The following is a 13,386-nucleotide window of genomic DNA, read 5'->3' on the forward strand; positions in this document are numbered from 1 at the left end:
ATTTCCCTCAGTTTTTGAGAACCAAGGTATCAATCCAGTAGGAGGCTCCTCAAAAGTCCCACGCACCTACACAAACAAACAAAGAACTCGCAACCAACGCAATAAAGGGGTTGTCAATCCCTTCACGGCCACTTGCGAAAGTGAGATCTGATAGAGATAGTATGATAAGATAAATATATTTTTGGTATTTTATAATATAGATGCAAAAAGTAAAGATGCAAATAAAAGTAGATTGGGAGCAAATATGATAACTGATAGACCCGGGGGCCATAGGTTTCACTAGAGGATTCTCTCAAGATAGCATAAGTATTACGGTGGGTGAATTACTGTCGAGCAATTGATAGAAAAGCGAATAATTATGAGATTATCTAGGCATGATCACGTATATAGGCATCACGTCCGCAACAAACTAGACCGACTCTTGCCTGCATCTACTACTATTACTCCACACATCGACCGACTCCTACCTGCATCCAGAGTATTAAGTTCATAAGAACAGAGTAACGCATTAAGCAAGATGACATGATGTAGAGGGATAAACTCAAGCAATATGATATAAACCCCATCTTTTTTATCCTCGATGGAAACAATACAATATGTGCCTTGCTGCCCCTGCTGTCACTGGGAAAGGACACCGCAAGATTGAACCCAAAGCTAAGCACTTCTCCCATGGCAAGAAAGATCAATCTAGTAGACCAAACCAAACTGATAATTCGAAGAGACTTGCAAAGATAACTCAATCATACATAAAAGAATTCAGAGAAGATTCAAATAGTATTCATAGATAAACTTGATCATAAACCCACAATTCATCGGATCTCGACAAACACACCGCAAAAAGAGTTTACATCGAATAGATCTCCACAAGAGAGGGGGAGAACATTGTATTGAGATCCAAAAAGAGAGAAGAAGCCATCTAGTTAATAACTATGGACCCATAGGTCTGTGGCAAACTACTCACAACTGATGTTGAAGACCTCCATGGTCGATTCCCCCTCCGGCAGAGTGCCGGCGAAGGCTCCAAGATGAGATCTCGCAGACACAGAAGGTTACGGCGGTGGAAATTGTGTTTCGTGTGCTCCCTGGATGTTTTCGAGGTACGTAGGCTTATATAGGAGGAAGAAGTACGTCGGTGGACGCCCGAGGGGCCCACGAGACAGGGGGGCACCATATGGGGGGGGGGCTCCTATCTCGTGGTCCTCGGCTGCTTCTTGACTTGCACTCCAAGTCCTTTGGATCATGTTCATTCCAAAAATCACGCTCCCGAAGGTTTCATTCTGTTTGGACTCCGTTTGATATTCCTTTTCTTCGAAACACTGAAATAGGCAAAAAACAGCAATACGGGTCGGGCCTCTGGTTAGTAGGTTAGTCCCAAAAATGATATAAATGTGTAAAATAAAGCCCATAAACATCCAAAAGGGGTAATATAATAGCATGGAACAATAAAAAATTATAGATACATTGGAGACGTATCAAGCATCCCCAAGCTTAATTCCTGCTCGTCCTCGAGTAGGTAAATGATAAAAAGAGAATTTTTGATGTGGAATGCTACCTAGCATAATTCTTAATGTAAATTTCTTTATTGTTGCATGAATGTTCAGATCCAAATGATTCAAAATAAAAGTTCATATTGATAAAGAAATAGTAACACTTCAAGCATACTAATCAAAGTAATCATGTCTTCTCAAAATAACATGGCAAAAGAAAGTTCATCCCTACAAAATCGTATTGTTAGGCTATGCTTCATTTTCGTCACACAAAGATGTTCCCAACTTCTATACCCCCGATGACAAGCCAAGCAATTGTTTCATACTTAAATAATCTCAAACTTTTTCAACCTTCACGCTATACATGAGCGTGAGCCATGGATATAGCACTATGGGTGGAATAGAATATGATGTTGGGGATTGTGTGGAGAAGACAAAAAAGAGGAGAAAGTCTCACATTGATGAGCATAATCAACGGGCTATGGAGATGCCCATCAATTGATGTCAACATGAGGAGTAGGGATTGTCATGCAATGGATGCACTAGAGCTATAAATGAATGCTCAACAAAAGAAAACTAGTGGGTGTGCATCCAACTTGCTTGCTCACGAAGACCTAGGGCATTTGAGGAAGCCCATCGTAGGAATATACAAGCCAAGTTCTATAATGAAAAATTCCCACTACTATCAAAAAGACAACTTATGAGACTCACTATATGAAAAACAAAGTGCTACTTTGAAGCACAAGTGCGGAAAAAGAGATAGTAACATTGCCCTTTTTTCTTTTTTTTTGGGCCTTTCTTTTTTTCTTTTGGCCTTTCTTCTTTTTTTTCTTTTTTTTCTTTTTGGGCAATGCTCTAATAATGATGATCATCACACTTCTATTGATTACAACATATGAATTACAACTCGAAACTAGAACAAGATATGACTCTATATGAATGCCTCCGACGGTGTACCGTGATGGTCCAATCAATCAAGAGTGACATGTATGAAAAATAATGCATGGTGGCTTTGCCACAAATACGATGTCAACTACATGATCATGCAATGGCAATATGACAAAAGTAAAGTATGTCATGATGATGATAAACGGAATGGTGGAAAGTTGCATGGAAATATATCTCGGAATGGCTATGGAAATGCCATAATAGGTAGGTATGGTGGCTATTTTGAGGAAGATTTTAAGGAGGTTTATGTGTGATAGAGCGTATCGTATCACAGGGTTTGGATGCACCGGCGAAGTTTGCACCAACTCTCAAGGTGAGAAAGGGCAATGCACGGTACCGAAGAGGCTAGCAATGGTGGAAAGGTAAAAGTGCGTATAATCCATGGACTCAACATTAGTCAAAAGAACTCATATACTTATTGCAAAAATTTAGAAGTCATCAAAAATCAAGCACTACGTGCATGCTCCTAGGGGGGTAGATTGGTAGGAAAAGACCATCGCTCGTCCCCGACCGCCACTCATAAGGATGCACAAGCCAGGTACACTTCATGTTTCAAATTTGTTACACAACTTTAACTATACGTGCATGCTACGGGATTTGCTAACTTCAACACAAGCATTCTTTAAATTCATAATCACCCAACTAGCATGACTTTAATATCACTACCTCCATATCTCAAAACAATTATCAAGTATCAAATTGATCATAGCACCCAATTCACTTCCTATGATAGTTTTTATTATACCCAACTTGGATGCTCATCATTCTAAGACAAAATGTGTAACCAAAGCAAATACCATGCTGTTCTAAAAGACTCTTAAAATAATATAAGTGAATCATGAGAGACTAACAAATTATATAAAATCAAGCCACCGTCGTGCTCTAAAAGATATAAGTGAAGCACTAGAGCAAAAACTATCAAGCCCAAAAGATATAAGTGAAGCACATAGAGTATTCTAGCAAATTCTAATCAAATAGCCTTCTCCCAAAAGGTGTGTACAGCAAGGATGATTGTTGTAAACTAAAAATCAAATACTAATATAACACACGACGCTCCAAGCAAAACACATATCATGTGGCGAATAAAAATATAGCTCCAAGTAAAGTTACCAATGAACGAAGACGAAAGAGGGGATGCCTTCCCAGGGCATCCCCAAGCTTAGGCTTTCGGCTATTATTGAATATCTTGGGGTGCCTTGGGCATCCCCAAGCTTAGGCTCTTTCCACTCCTTATTCCATAGTCCATAAAAGCTTTACCCAAAACTTGAAAACTTCACAACACAAAACTCAACAGGAAATCTTATAAGCTCCGTTAGTGAAAGAAAACAAAACCAACACATAAGGTACTGTAATGAACTCATTCTTTATTTATTTTTGTGTTAAACCTACTGTATTCCAACTTCTCTATGGTTCATACCCTTACATACTTGCCATAGATGCATCAAAATAAGCAAACAACACATGAAAAACAGAATCTGTCAAAAACAGAACAGTCTGTAGCAATCTGTAACTAACGCAAACTTCTGGAACTCTAAAAATCCTACCAAAATAGTACGTACTTGAATATTTGTTTATTGATCATCATAAAAAAGAATCAATGCAAAATCACGTTTGTGTGATTCATGGAATTTTTTCTCGTGAGCGCAAAGTTTCTGTTTTTCAGCAGAACCAAATCAACTATCATCATAGTTTACCCTATAGGTTCTACTTGGCACAAACACTAATTAAAATATAAAAACACATCTAAACATAAATTAGATGCAAAATTTATTAAATAACATCAAGGAAAAATATTGGGTTGACTCCCAACAAGCGCTTTTCTTTAAAGCCTTTTAGCTAGGCATTGATAATTTTAATGGTGCTCGCATGAAAGACAAGAATTGAAGCACAAAGAAAGCATCATAAAACATGTGACAAACACATCTAAGTCTAACATACTTCCTATGCATAGGCATATTATAAGCAAAAAAAATTGCAAGGCAAGCAAAAACTAGCATATGCAAGGAAGAAGAAAGAGACGATAGCAAGCTCATCATGACGAGAGGTAATTTAATAAGATAAAAATTCTACAGCCATATTTTCCTCTCTCATAATAATTACATGTAGGATCGTAGGCAAATTCAACAAAATATCTATTACATAACATATTCTCAACATGATCCACATGCATGCAAAGTTGACACTCTTCCAAGATAGTAGGATTAATATTAACTAAAGTCATGACCTTTTCGAACCCACTTTTATCAAAAATATCATAAGATTGAACATACTCCAAATATGTGGGATCTAAAGTTGACACTCTTCCAAACCCACTTTCAATATTATTGCAAACACTATTATCAATCTCATATTCATCAAGGGGCTTAAATAATTTTTCACGGTTATAAGAAGAATCGCCCCAATCATGATCATTGAAACAAGTAGTAGACATAGCAAAACTAGCATCCCCAAGCTTAGGGTTTTGCATATTATTAGCACAACTGACATCAAGATAATTTATAGGAAAATCATAGCAATCATGCTTTTTACTAAAGGAGTTATTGTGAATCTCTTCATAAATTTCTTCATCATAATTTTCAGATTCACAAATTTCAAGCAAAACTTCATAAAGATAATCTAGTGCACAAAACTCACTAGCAATTGGTTCAACATAATTGGATCTCTTAAATAGATTAGCAAGCGGGTGAGGATCCATAGATCTTAGGTTCTCTATTGAGCAATAAATAAGCATCTATTCCAACCAAACGAGCAAACAAAAGGGCAAGCAAAAGAGAGGACAAGATTGGGAAAGAGAGGGCGAATAAAACGGCAAGGGTGAAGTGGGGGAGAGGAAAACGAGAGGCAAATGGCAAATAATGTAAATGCGAGGGAGATGAGTTTGTGATGGGTACTTGGTATGTCTTGACTTGAGCGAAGACCTCCCCGGCAACGGCGCCAGAAATCCTTCTTGCTATGTCTTGAGCTTGCGTTGGTTTTCCTTGAAGAGGAAAGGGTGATGCAGCAATAGTAGCGTAAGTATTTCCCTCAGTTTTTGAGAACCAAGGTATCAATCCAGTAGGAGGCTCCTCAAAAGTCCCACACACCGACACAGACAAACCAAGAACTCGCTACCAACACAATAAAGGGGTTGGCAATCCCTTCACGGCCACTTGCGGAAGTGAGATCTGATAGAGATAGTATGATAAGATAAATATATTTTTGGTATTTTATAATATATATGCAAAAGGTAAATATGCAAATAAAAGTAGATTGGGAGAAAATACGATAAGAGATAGACCCGGGGGCCATAGGTTTCACTAGAGGCTTCTCCCAAGATAGCATAAGTATTACGGTGGCTGAACAAATTACCGTCGAGCAATTGATAGAAAAGCGAATAATTATGAGATTATCTAGGCATGATCATGTATATAGGCATCATGTCCACAACAAGTAGACCGACTCCTGCCTGCATCTACTACTATTACTCCACACATCGACCAACTCCTGCCTGCATCTAGAGTATTAGGTTCATAAGAACAGAGTAATGCATTAAGCAAGATGACATGATGTAGAGGGATAAACTCAAGAAATATGATATAAACCCCATCTTTTTATCCTCGATGGCAACAATACAATACATGCCTTGCTGCCCCTGCTGTCACTGGGAAAGGACACCGCAAGATTGAACCCAAAGCTAAGCACTTCTCCCATGGCAAGAAAGATCAATCTAGTAGGCCAAACCAAACTGATAATTCAAAGAGACTTGCAAAGATAACTCAATCATACATAAAAGAATTCAGAGAATATTCAAATATTGTTCATAGATAAACTTGATCATAAACCCACAATTCATCGGATCTCGAGAAACACACCGCAAAAAGAGTTTACATCAAATAGATCTCCACAAGAGAGGGGGAGAACATTGTATTGAGATCCAAAAAGAGATAAGAAGCCATCTAGTTAATAACTATGGACCCGTAGGTCTGTGGTAAACTACTCAAAACTCATCGGAGGGGCTATGGTGTTGATGTAGAAGCCCTTCATGGTCGATTCCCCCTCCGGCAGAGTGCCTACGAAGGCTCCAAGATGAGATCTCGCGGATACAGAAGGTTACGGCGGTGGAAATTGTTTTCTGTGTGCTCCCTGGATGTTTTCGGGGTACGTAGGTTTATATAGGAGGAAGAAGTACGTCGGTGAATGCCCGAGGGGCCCACAAGACAGGGGGCGCGCCCTATAGGGGGGGCTCCTATCTCGTGGAGGCCTCGGCTGCTTTTTGACTTGCACTCCAAGTCCTCTGGATCATGTTCGTTCCAAAAATCACGCTCCCGAAGGTTCATTCTGTTTGGACTCCGTTTGATATTCCTTTTCTTCGAAATACTGAAATAGGCAAAAAAACAGCAACACGGGCCGGGCCTCCGGTTAGTAGGTTAGTCCCAAAAATGATATAAATGTGTCAAATAAAGCCCATAAACATCCAAAAGGGGTAATATAATAGCATGAAACAATCAAAAAATTTAGATACGTTGGAGACGTATCAGGGGGGAGGCAGCAGAGACACGGCAGGAGCTTGGTGTCGAAGCTTGCGATACGCACACTCTGGTCGTGCCCACAGCATGTGCACAGAGTGCTCGACGAAATGACTCGGTGGTCTAGGAGCCTCTGATGCTAGTGCCACTTTCCAGAGAGTTGATTTGGGGTATACTAGAGCTGGTTGACATGGTGGTTTGGTCAGATGAGCAGATGCCCAATGCAAGTTCATGAACTTGCAGATTTCCTTCATGCACATGAAGTGTTCGACAGAATGCTAGGGCAAGCTAGAGGACTTTGATGGATTTGAGACTTGGCAGGATGGAGTCTCTTTAGATGATGGAGATGGTGGTGAAGTTAGTTTTGCAAGATGAGAAACTTGCTAGTGCAAGTTTTACCAGAATTCAGTTCTGGACATAAACTTCAGAGGAGTGTTTGGTGGACTTAAAAGATGCAAATAGAGCTGATCTCCTGTAGTTAAGGTTTTGGTTGGAAGTACTACAAGATGGAAAAGTTTCAGAATTAATGGAGCTAGAAAAATTAGGGTTGCAGTTATAACTCAAGAATGGGACAGAATTTGAAAAGAGGATGTTTCACCCAAAATTTCCAAAAGACATAGTTAGGTTTTTGCATAAAAGTGATTTATAGGAATCACCTGACCTCTCACAATTTTTGTGGGATTTTAAGACAATTATTTAAAATAGTTGCAGTGCAACAGAAGCACTTCAAGTACTGAAAATGCTTTTAAAAGAATAACTTGTGGCAAATTTTATTATGTAAATATTTCCCACTGTTTTTTATGATATAAATGAAATGATTTACAAAAACACCAAGGACAACAACATTTCACAAAAATAATCTTCTATGGAGGGAAGAATTTTGGAAAATAGAAAACAGAACATGCTCTGAAATTAATAATTGGCCTAGTATAATTCAAAATTTTATTTCTGGCCATATTTTACTTGATAAAATTTGATTAATTATTTTTTGGGTGTTACAGTTCACCACTTCCATTGGTGCCTCTCCGATGATGCGTGAGTACTTCTTTGTAGACCTACGGGTCCGTAGTTAGTAGCTAGATGGCTTCCTCTCTCTCTCTCTCTCTCTTGATTATCAATACAATGGTCTCTTAGAGATCCATATGATGTAAGTCTTTTGGTGGTGTGTTTGTTGGGATCCGATGAACTTTGGGTTTATGATCAGATCTATGTTTTTATCCATCTTCTTTGATCTCTTATATGCATGATTGCTTATAGCCTCGTATTTCTTCTCCGATAATTGGGTTTTGTTTCGCCAACTTGATCTATTATATTGCAATGGTAAGAGGTGCTTTGTAGTGGGTTCGATCTTACGGTGATTGATCCCAGTGACAGAAGGGAACTGACACATATGTATCGTTGCTACCAAGGATAACAAGATGAGATCTATATCTGCTGCAATGGATAAATGGATCTCGTCTACATCATGTCATCGTTCTTATTGCATTACTCCGTTTTCTCATGAACATAATACACTAGATGCATGCTGGATAGCGGTTGATGTGTGGAGTAATAGTAGTAGATGCAGGCAGGAGTCGATCTACTAATCTTGGACGTGATGCCTATATAATGATCATTGCCTGAATATCCTCATGATTATTTGAAGTTCTATCAATTGCCCAACAGTAATTGTTTTCCCACCGTTTGCTATTTTTCTCGAGAGAAGCCACTAGTGAAACCTACGGTCCCCGGGTCTCTTTTCATCATATTTGCCTTTGCGATCTATTTTCTCTTGCATTTATTTTCAGATATATTAAACCAAAAATACAAAAATACCTTGCTGCAATTTATTTGTTCCGCAATCTATTTATCCTATCTACAAATTTACCTCACGTCCTTTGCCTATCTTCAGGCACCGTAGCCCGAAAGGGGTTGACAACCCCTTTAACACGTCAGGTTGCGAGGTGTTGTTCTTTGTGGGCAGTTGCCGTTTACATTGTGTTTCTTGGTTCTGCTACTGGTTCAATAACCTTGGTTTCATATCTGAGGGAAATACCTACCGCCGTTGTGCTGCATCATCCCTTCCTCTTTGGGGAAATACCGACGTAGCTTCAAGCGACATCAAAAGGAATTTCTGGCGCCGTTGCCGGGGAGGATCTTCAAGATCAACCAGATTCCTAATCACAAACCTCATCTCCTTGCAATTTACATTATTCGCCATTTGCATCTCGTTTTCCTCTCCCCCGCTTCACAAAAATTTGCCATTTTGATTCACCCTCTTTTTCGTTCGCCGTTTTCTCATCAGATATGTTTCCCGTGTGCAAACTTGCTTATCACCTTTTGTCGTTATGGATCTCTCTTCTTCTATTGCGTGCACCCCCAGGAACGAAGTTCTCAACTTTAAACAAAGGGGAGGAGAAAGTTTAAAATATGCTTGGTATAGGATTTGCAATGCTCATAATAGATCTATCCGCAAGCAATCTACAGTTGTTCTTCTTTGTTGCTTTTATGTGGGCATCACCACTTGGTATAGATTCGTCCTTGATATGGTTACCGGTGGGAAAGTTTTGCTGTGTCCTACTCTTGATGCTTTTAATGCTTTGGGAAATTTAGTGGGTTCACCACCACTCGTGATCAATGAAACAATATTGACTCTCGAGCATGTTATGGAAAGACTAGATGCTATCGAAAAGAAAATGCTTATCGTAGAACATTTTGAAAACTTGGATAGAAAAATGCAAAGTTATGCTACTAAAGTTGGTTCAAAAGCGGGAGACATTTTTAAGTTTCTAAAAGAAAAAGGAACTACAATTCATGAAAGAATTGAAGAAGTCCGTCTAGGATTCGCTTTTGCTTCCACTAAAACTCCCATGAAAATTAGCAAGACTACTCAAGCCACTAAAAACAAAGGATCAACTTCTAGCAATGATAAAGGAGATCTTAAAATGATTAGTATCCATCCCAACTTTATTGAAGTCATAAGAGATCCTTTTTGCGAAAATAAGTTTTTCGATCTCTTGCCTAGAAGTATTGCCTCTGAGAATTTATATGCAAAATCCTTGAAAAATCTTAAGTGCTCGATCGAAGAATTGGACAAAGATGACAAAACTTAGATCCTATGTGTTATGCCTAGCCAGGGGCGTAAAACGATAGCGCTTGTTGGGAGGCAACCCAATGAATAAAATATATTTTTGCTTTTTGCTTTCTGTTCTTGAGTGTTAGAATAATTATGCTACTGTTATGATTTTGTTTTTTGTGTTTTAATTAGTGTTTGTGCCAAGCAATGCCTTTGGGAAGACTTGGGTGAAAATTATTTGATCTTGCTGAAAAACAGAAACTTTTGCGCTCACGAGATTCGTTGTCATTTTTTACAGAAGAGTGATTTTAAGTTGATTCTTTTTGCAGAGGATTAATAGAAAAATCCTCACGTGCACCAATTTATTTAATAATTTTTGGAGTTACAGAAGTATTCGAAATTTTCAGATTTCTACAGACTGTTCTGTTTTTGACAGATTCTATTTTCTTTGCGTTGTGCGCTTGTTTTGATGATTCTACGGTTTTCTTTAATGAGTTTTTGCCATATAAAAGGTGGAATACAGTAGATATAATGCAAAAACAAAATAATAATATGTTTTCTACAATACTTATAGTAGTGGTTTGGGTTCTTATACTAACGGATCTCACGAAGGTTTTGTTTGAGTTTTGTGTGATTGAAGTTTTCAAGTTTTGGGTTATCTTACGATGGATGAAGGAATAAGGATAAGAAAAAGTCTAAGCTTGGGGATGCCCAAGGTACCCCAAGATAATATTCACAGAAGTAGCAAGCAACTAAGCTTGGGGATGCCCCCGAGTGGCATCCCCGCTTTCTTCTAACGCCATTGGTATTTTACTTGAGACTATATTTTTATTCGTCACATGATATGAGTTTTGCTTGGAACATCTTGTATGATATGAGTCTTTGCTTTTTTTTGATTTGCGTTTTAAGTGTTGAATCCTTGCTGGACACACCCTTTTTAGAGAGCCAAAAATTATGCTATGTTCGCTCCTATGCTTCACTTAAAGTTTTAGAGCCATGGACTTGCTGTAGTACTTCACTTATATCTTTTTGAGCACGGTGTGCTTTGTTAATTTTTAAGAAATGCTCTCATGCTTCACTTAGATTTATTTGGGAGTTAGTAAATTTTGAAGAAATTCTCTCTTGCTTCACTTAGATTAATTTGAGAGAAAGAAAAAAATTATGCTCATGATCTTCACTTATATTTGTTTGATCTTACCAAAAGCAACATATGAAAATAGTTCCAAAGTGATAGATATCCAAGAAGGATATAAAAAAAACTTTCATGAAGATCATTGGACAAGATAAACTTTATTCTTGGTAATGGTTTTGAGTATGACGATATGATAAGTGAGTCATTTGATGAGTAATTGTGCTTTTGTAAGAATATTGATGTTAGGGTTTGTGATTCCCTATGCAAGCACGAAAGTCAATAGTTATGCAATGAAATTTATATCCTACTTATTATGCATTATTCGGTGTTACTTATGCTTAATGCTTGGGTACGAGATTTTTTGCTTTTTGGTTGGTTGCTTCTCAATCTTTTTTCTATCCTTCATTTTGCACTAAGTATGATCACTACTTGTGCATCCAAAACCCTTTAAACCAGTTTTGCCATATGAGTCCACTATACCTACCTATATCTGGTATTCCTATGCTGCTCTAAGCAAATTTGCATGTGTCATCTATAATGTTCAAAATAAATTTCTCTTTTGTGTGCTCTACTACTCGCGAGGCGGTAAAGGGTAGCCGATATTTTCCATGCTAGATGTGTTATTCTCACGATGAGTGTTTATTCACTTGTCATTGCATGAGAGTACATCAAAGGTATTAGGGATGCCCAGTCCTAAAATTAAAAATGAATTTACTTTATGTTGTCAAATAATAAATTCCTTGGAAAGTGTTGGTATGGAAGGCACCCGTAGATACAACTAGCCATGGAAAGTGAAAGTTATGGTGGAAAAAGGAATAAACTTTATTTCTATTTGGGAACCGCCTATGATGTATCTAGCATGGAAAGTGTTGGGATGCTCCAAGTCGTTTTCATTGGTAGGAAAATTATGCCTCTCAAAAATAGTTTTATCTCTCAATTTAAGCTTTGAGCTCTAGCACCTCTACAAATCACTACTTCCCTCCGCGAAGGGCCTTTCTTTTACTTATGCAATTTTTATTTTGGATTTGAGTCTCCATCTTCTCTTATAAAGCACCAACTAAGGGGCACTATGATCGTATTTGAGCATTCGGTGTAGCTAATATTTGAGTGTATTTCATGAATGGATCAACGATTGAGCATGATGGGCTAGGGATAACTCACTTTAGTGTTGATATTTTGAAAGACATGGTTGCTTGTTGGTATGCTTGAGTATTAAAGTCTTCATGTCAAAACTAGACTATTGCGTTGAATCATATAAAATGTCCATATGTCCATGCTATAAATAAAAGAATGTGATGAACATGTTAGGCAGCATTCCACATCAAAAATTCTATTTTTATCAGTTACCTACTCGAGGACGAGCAGGAATTAAGCTTGGGGATGTTGATACGTCTCCAACGTATCTATAATTTTTATTGTTACATGCTGTTATATTATCATTCTTGGATGTTTTACCATCGTTTTGTAGTCATTTTATATCATTTTTGGTACTAACCTGTTGACAAAGTGCTAAGTGCCAGTTGTTGCATGTTTTTTACATCGCAGGAAATCAATATCTGATGGAGTCCAAATGCCACGCCACTTTATGATGATTTTTTATGGACCAAAAGGAAAAAGTTGGGCCCTGGTTGCACCTGGGGGGAGTCCCAAGGAGGGGACAACCTACCAGGGCGCGCCAGGAGGCCCAGACACGCCCGGGTTGGTTGTGCCCACCTCAGGTGCCCCTGGACCGCCTCTTTGCTTTATAAATACCCCAATATTCTAGAAACCCTAGGGGAGTCGACGAAATATTCATCCTGCCGCCGCAGAGTTCAGAACCACCAGATCCAATCTAGACACCATCACAGAGGGGTTCACCACTTCCATTGGTGCCTCTCCGATGATGCGTGAGTAGTTCTTTGTAGACCTACGGGTCCGTAGTTAGTAGCTAGATGGTTTCCTCTCTCTCTCTCTCTCTTAATTATCAATACAATGGTCTCTTGGAGATCCATATGATGTAAGTCTTTTGGTGATGTGTTTGTTGGGATACGATGAACTTTGAGTTTATGATCAGATCTATGTTTTTATCCATGAAAGTTACTTGAGTCTTCTTTGATCTCTTATATGCATGATTGCTTATAGCCTCGTATTTCTTCTCCGATATTTGGGTTTTCTTTGGCCAACTTGATCTATTATCTTTCAATGGGAAGAGGTGCTTTGTAGTGGGTTCGATCCTACGGTGCTTGATCCCAGTGACCGAAGGGGAACCGACACATATAT

This window comes from Triticum dicoccoides, chromosome 7B, assembly GCF_002162155.2.
Source record: "Triticum dicoccoides isolate Atlit2015 ecotype Zavitan chromosome 7B, WEW_v2.0, whole genome shotgun sequence".
Lineage (NCBI taxonomy): Eukaryota > Viridiplantae > Streptophyta > Magnoliopsida > Poales > Poaceae > Triticum > Triticum dicoccoides.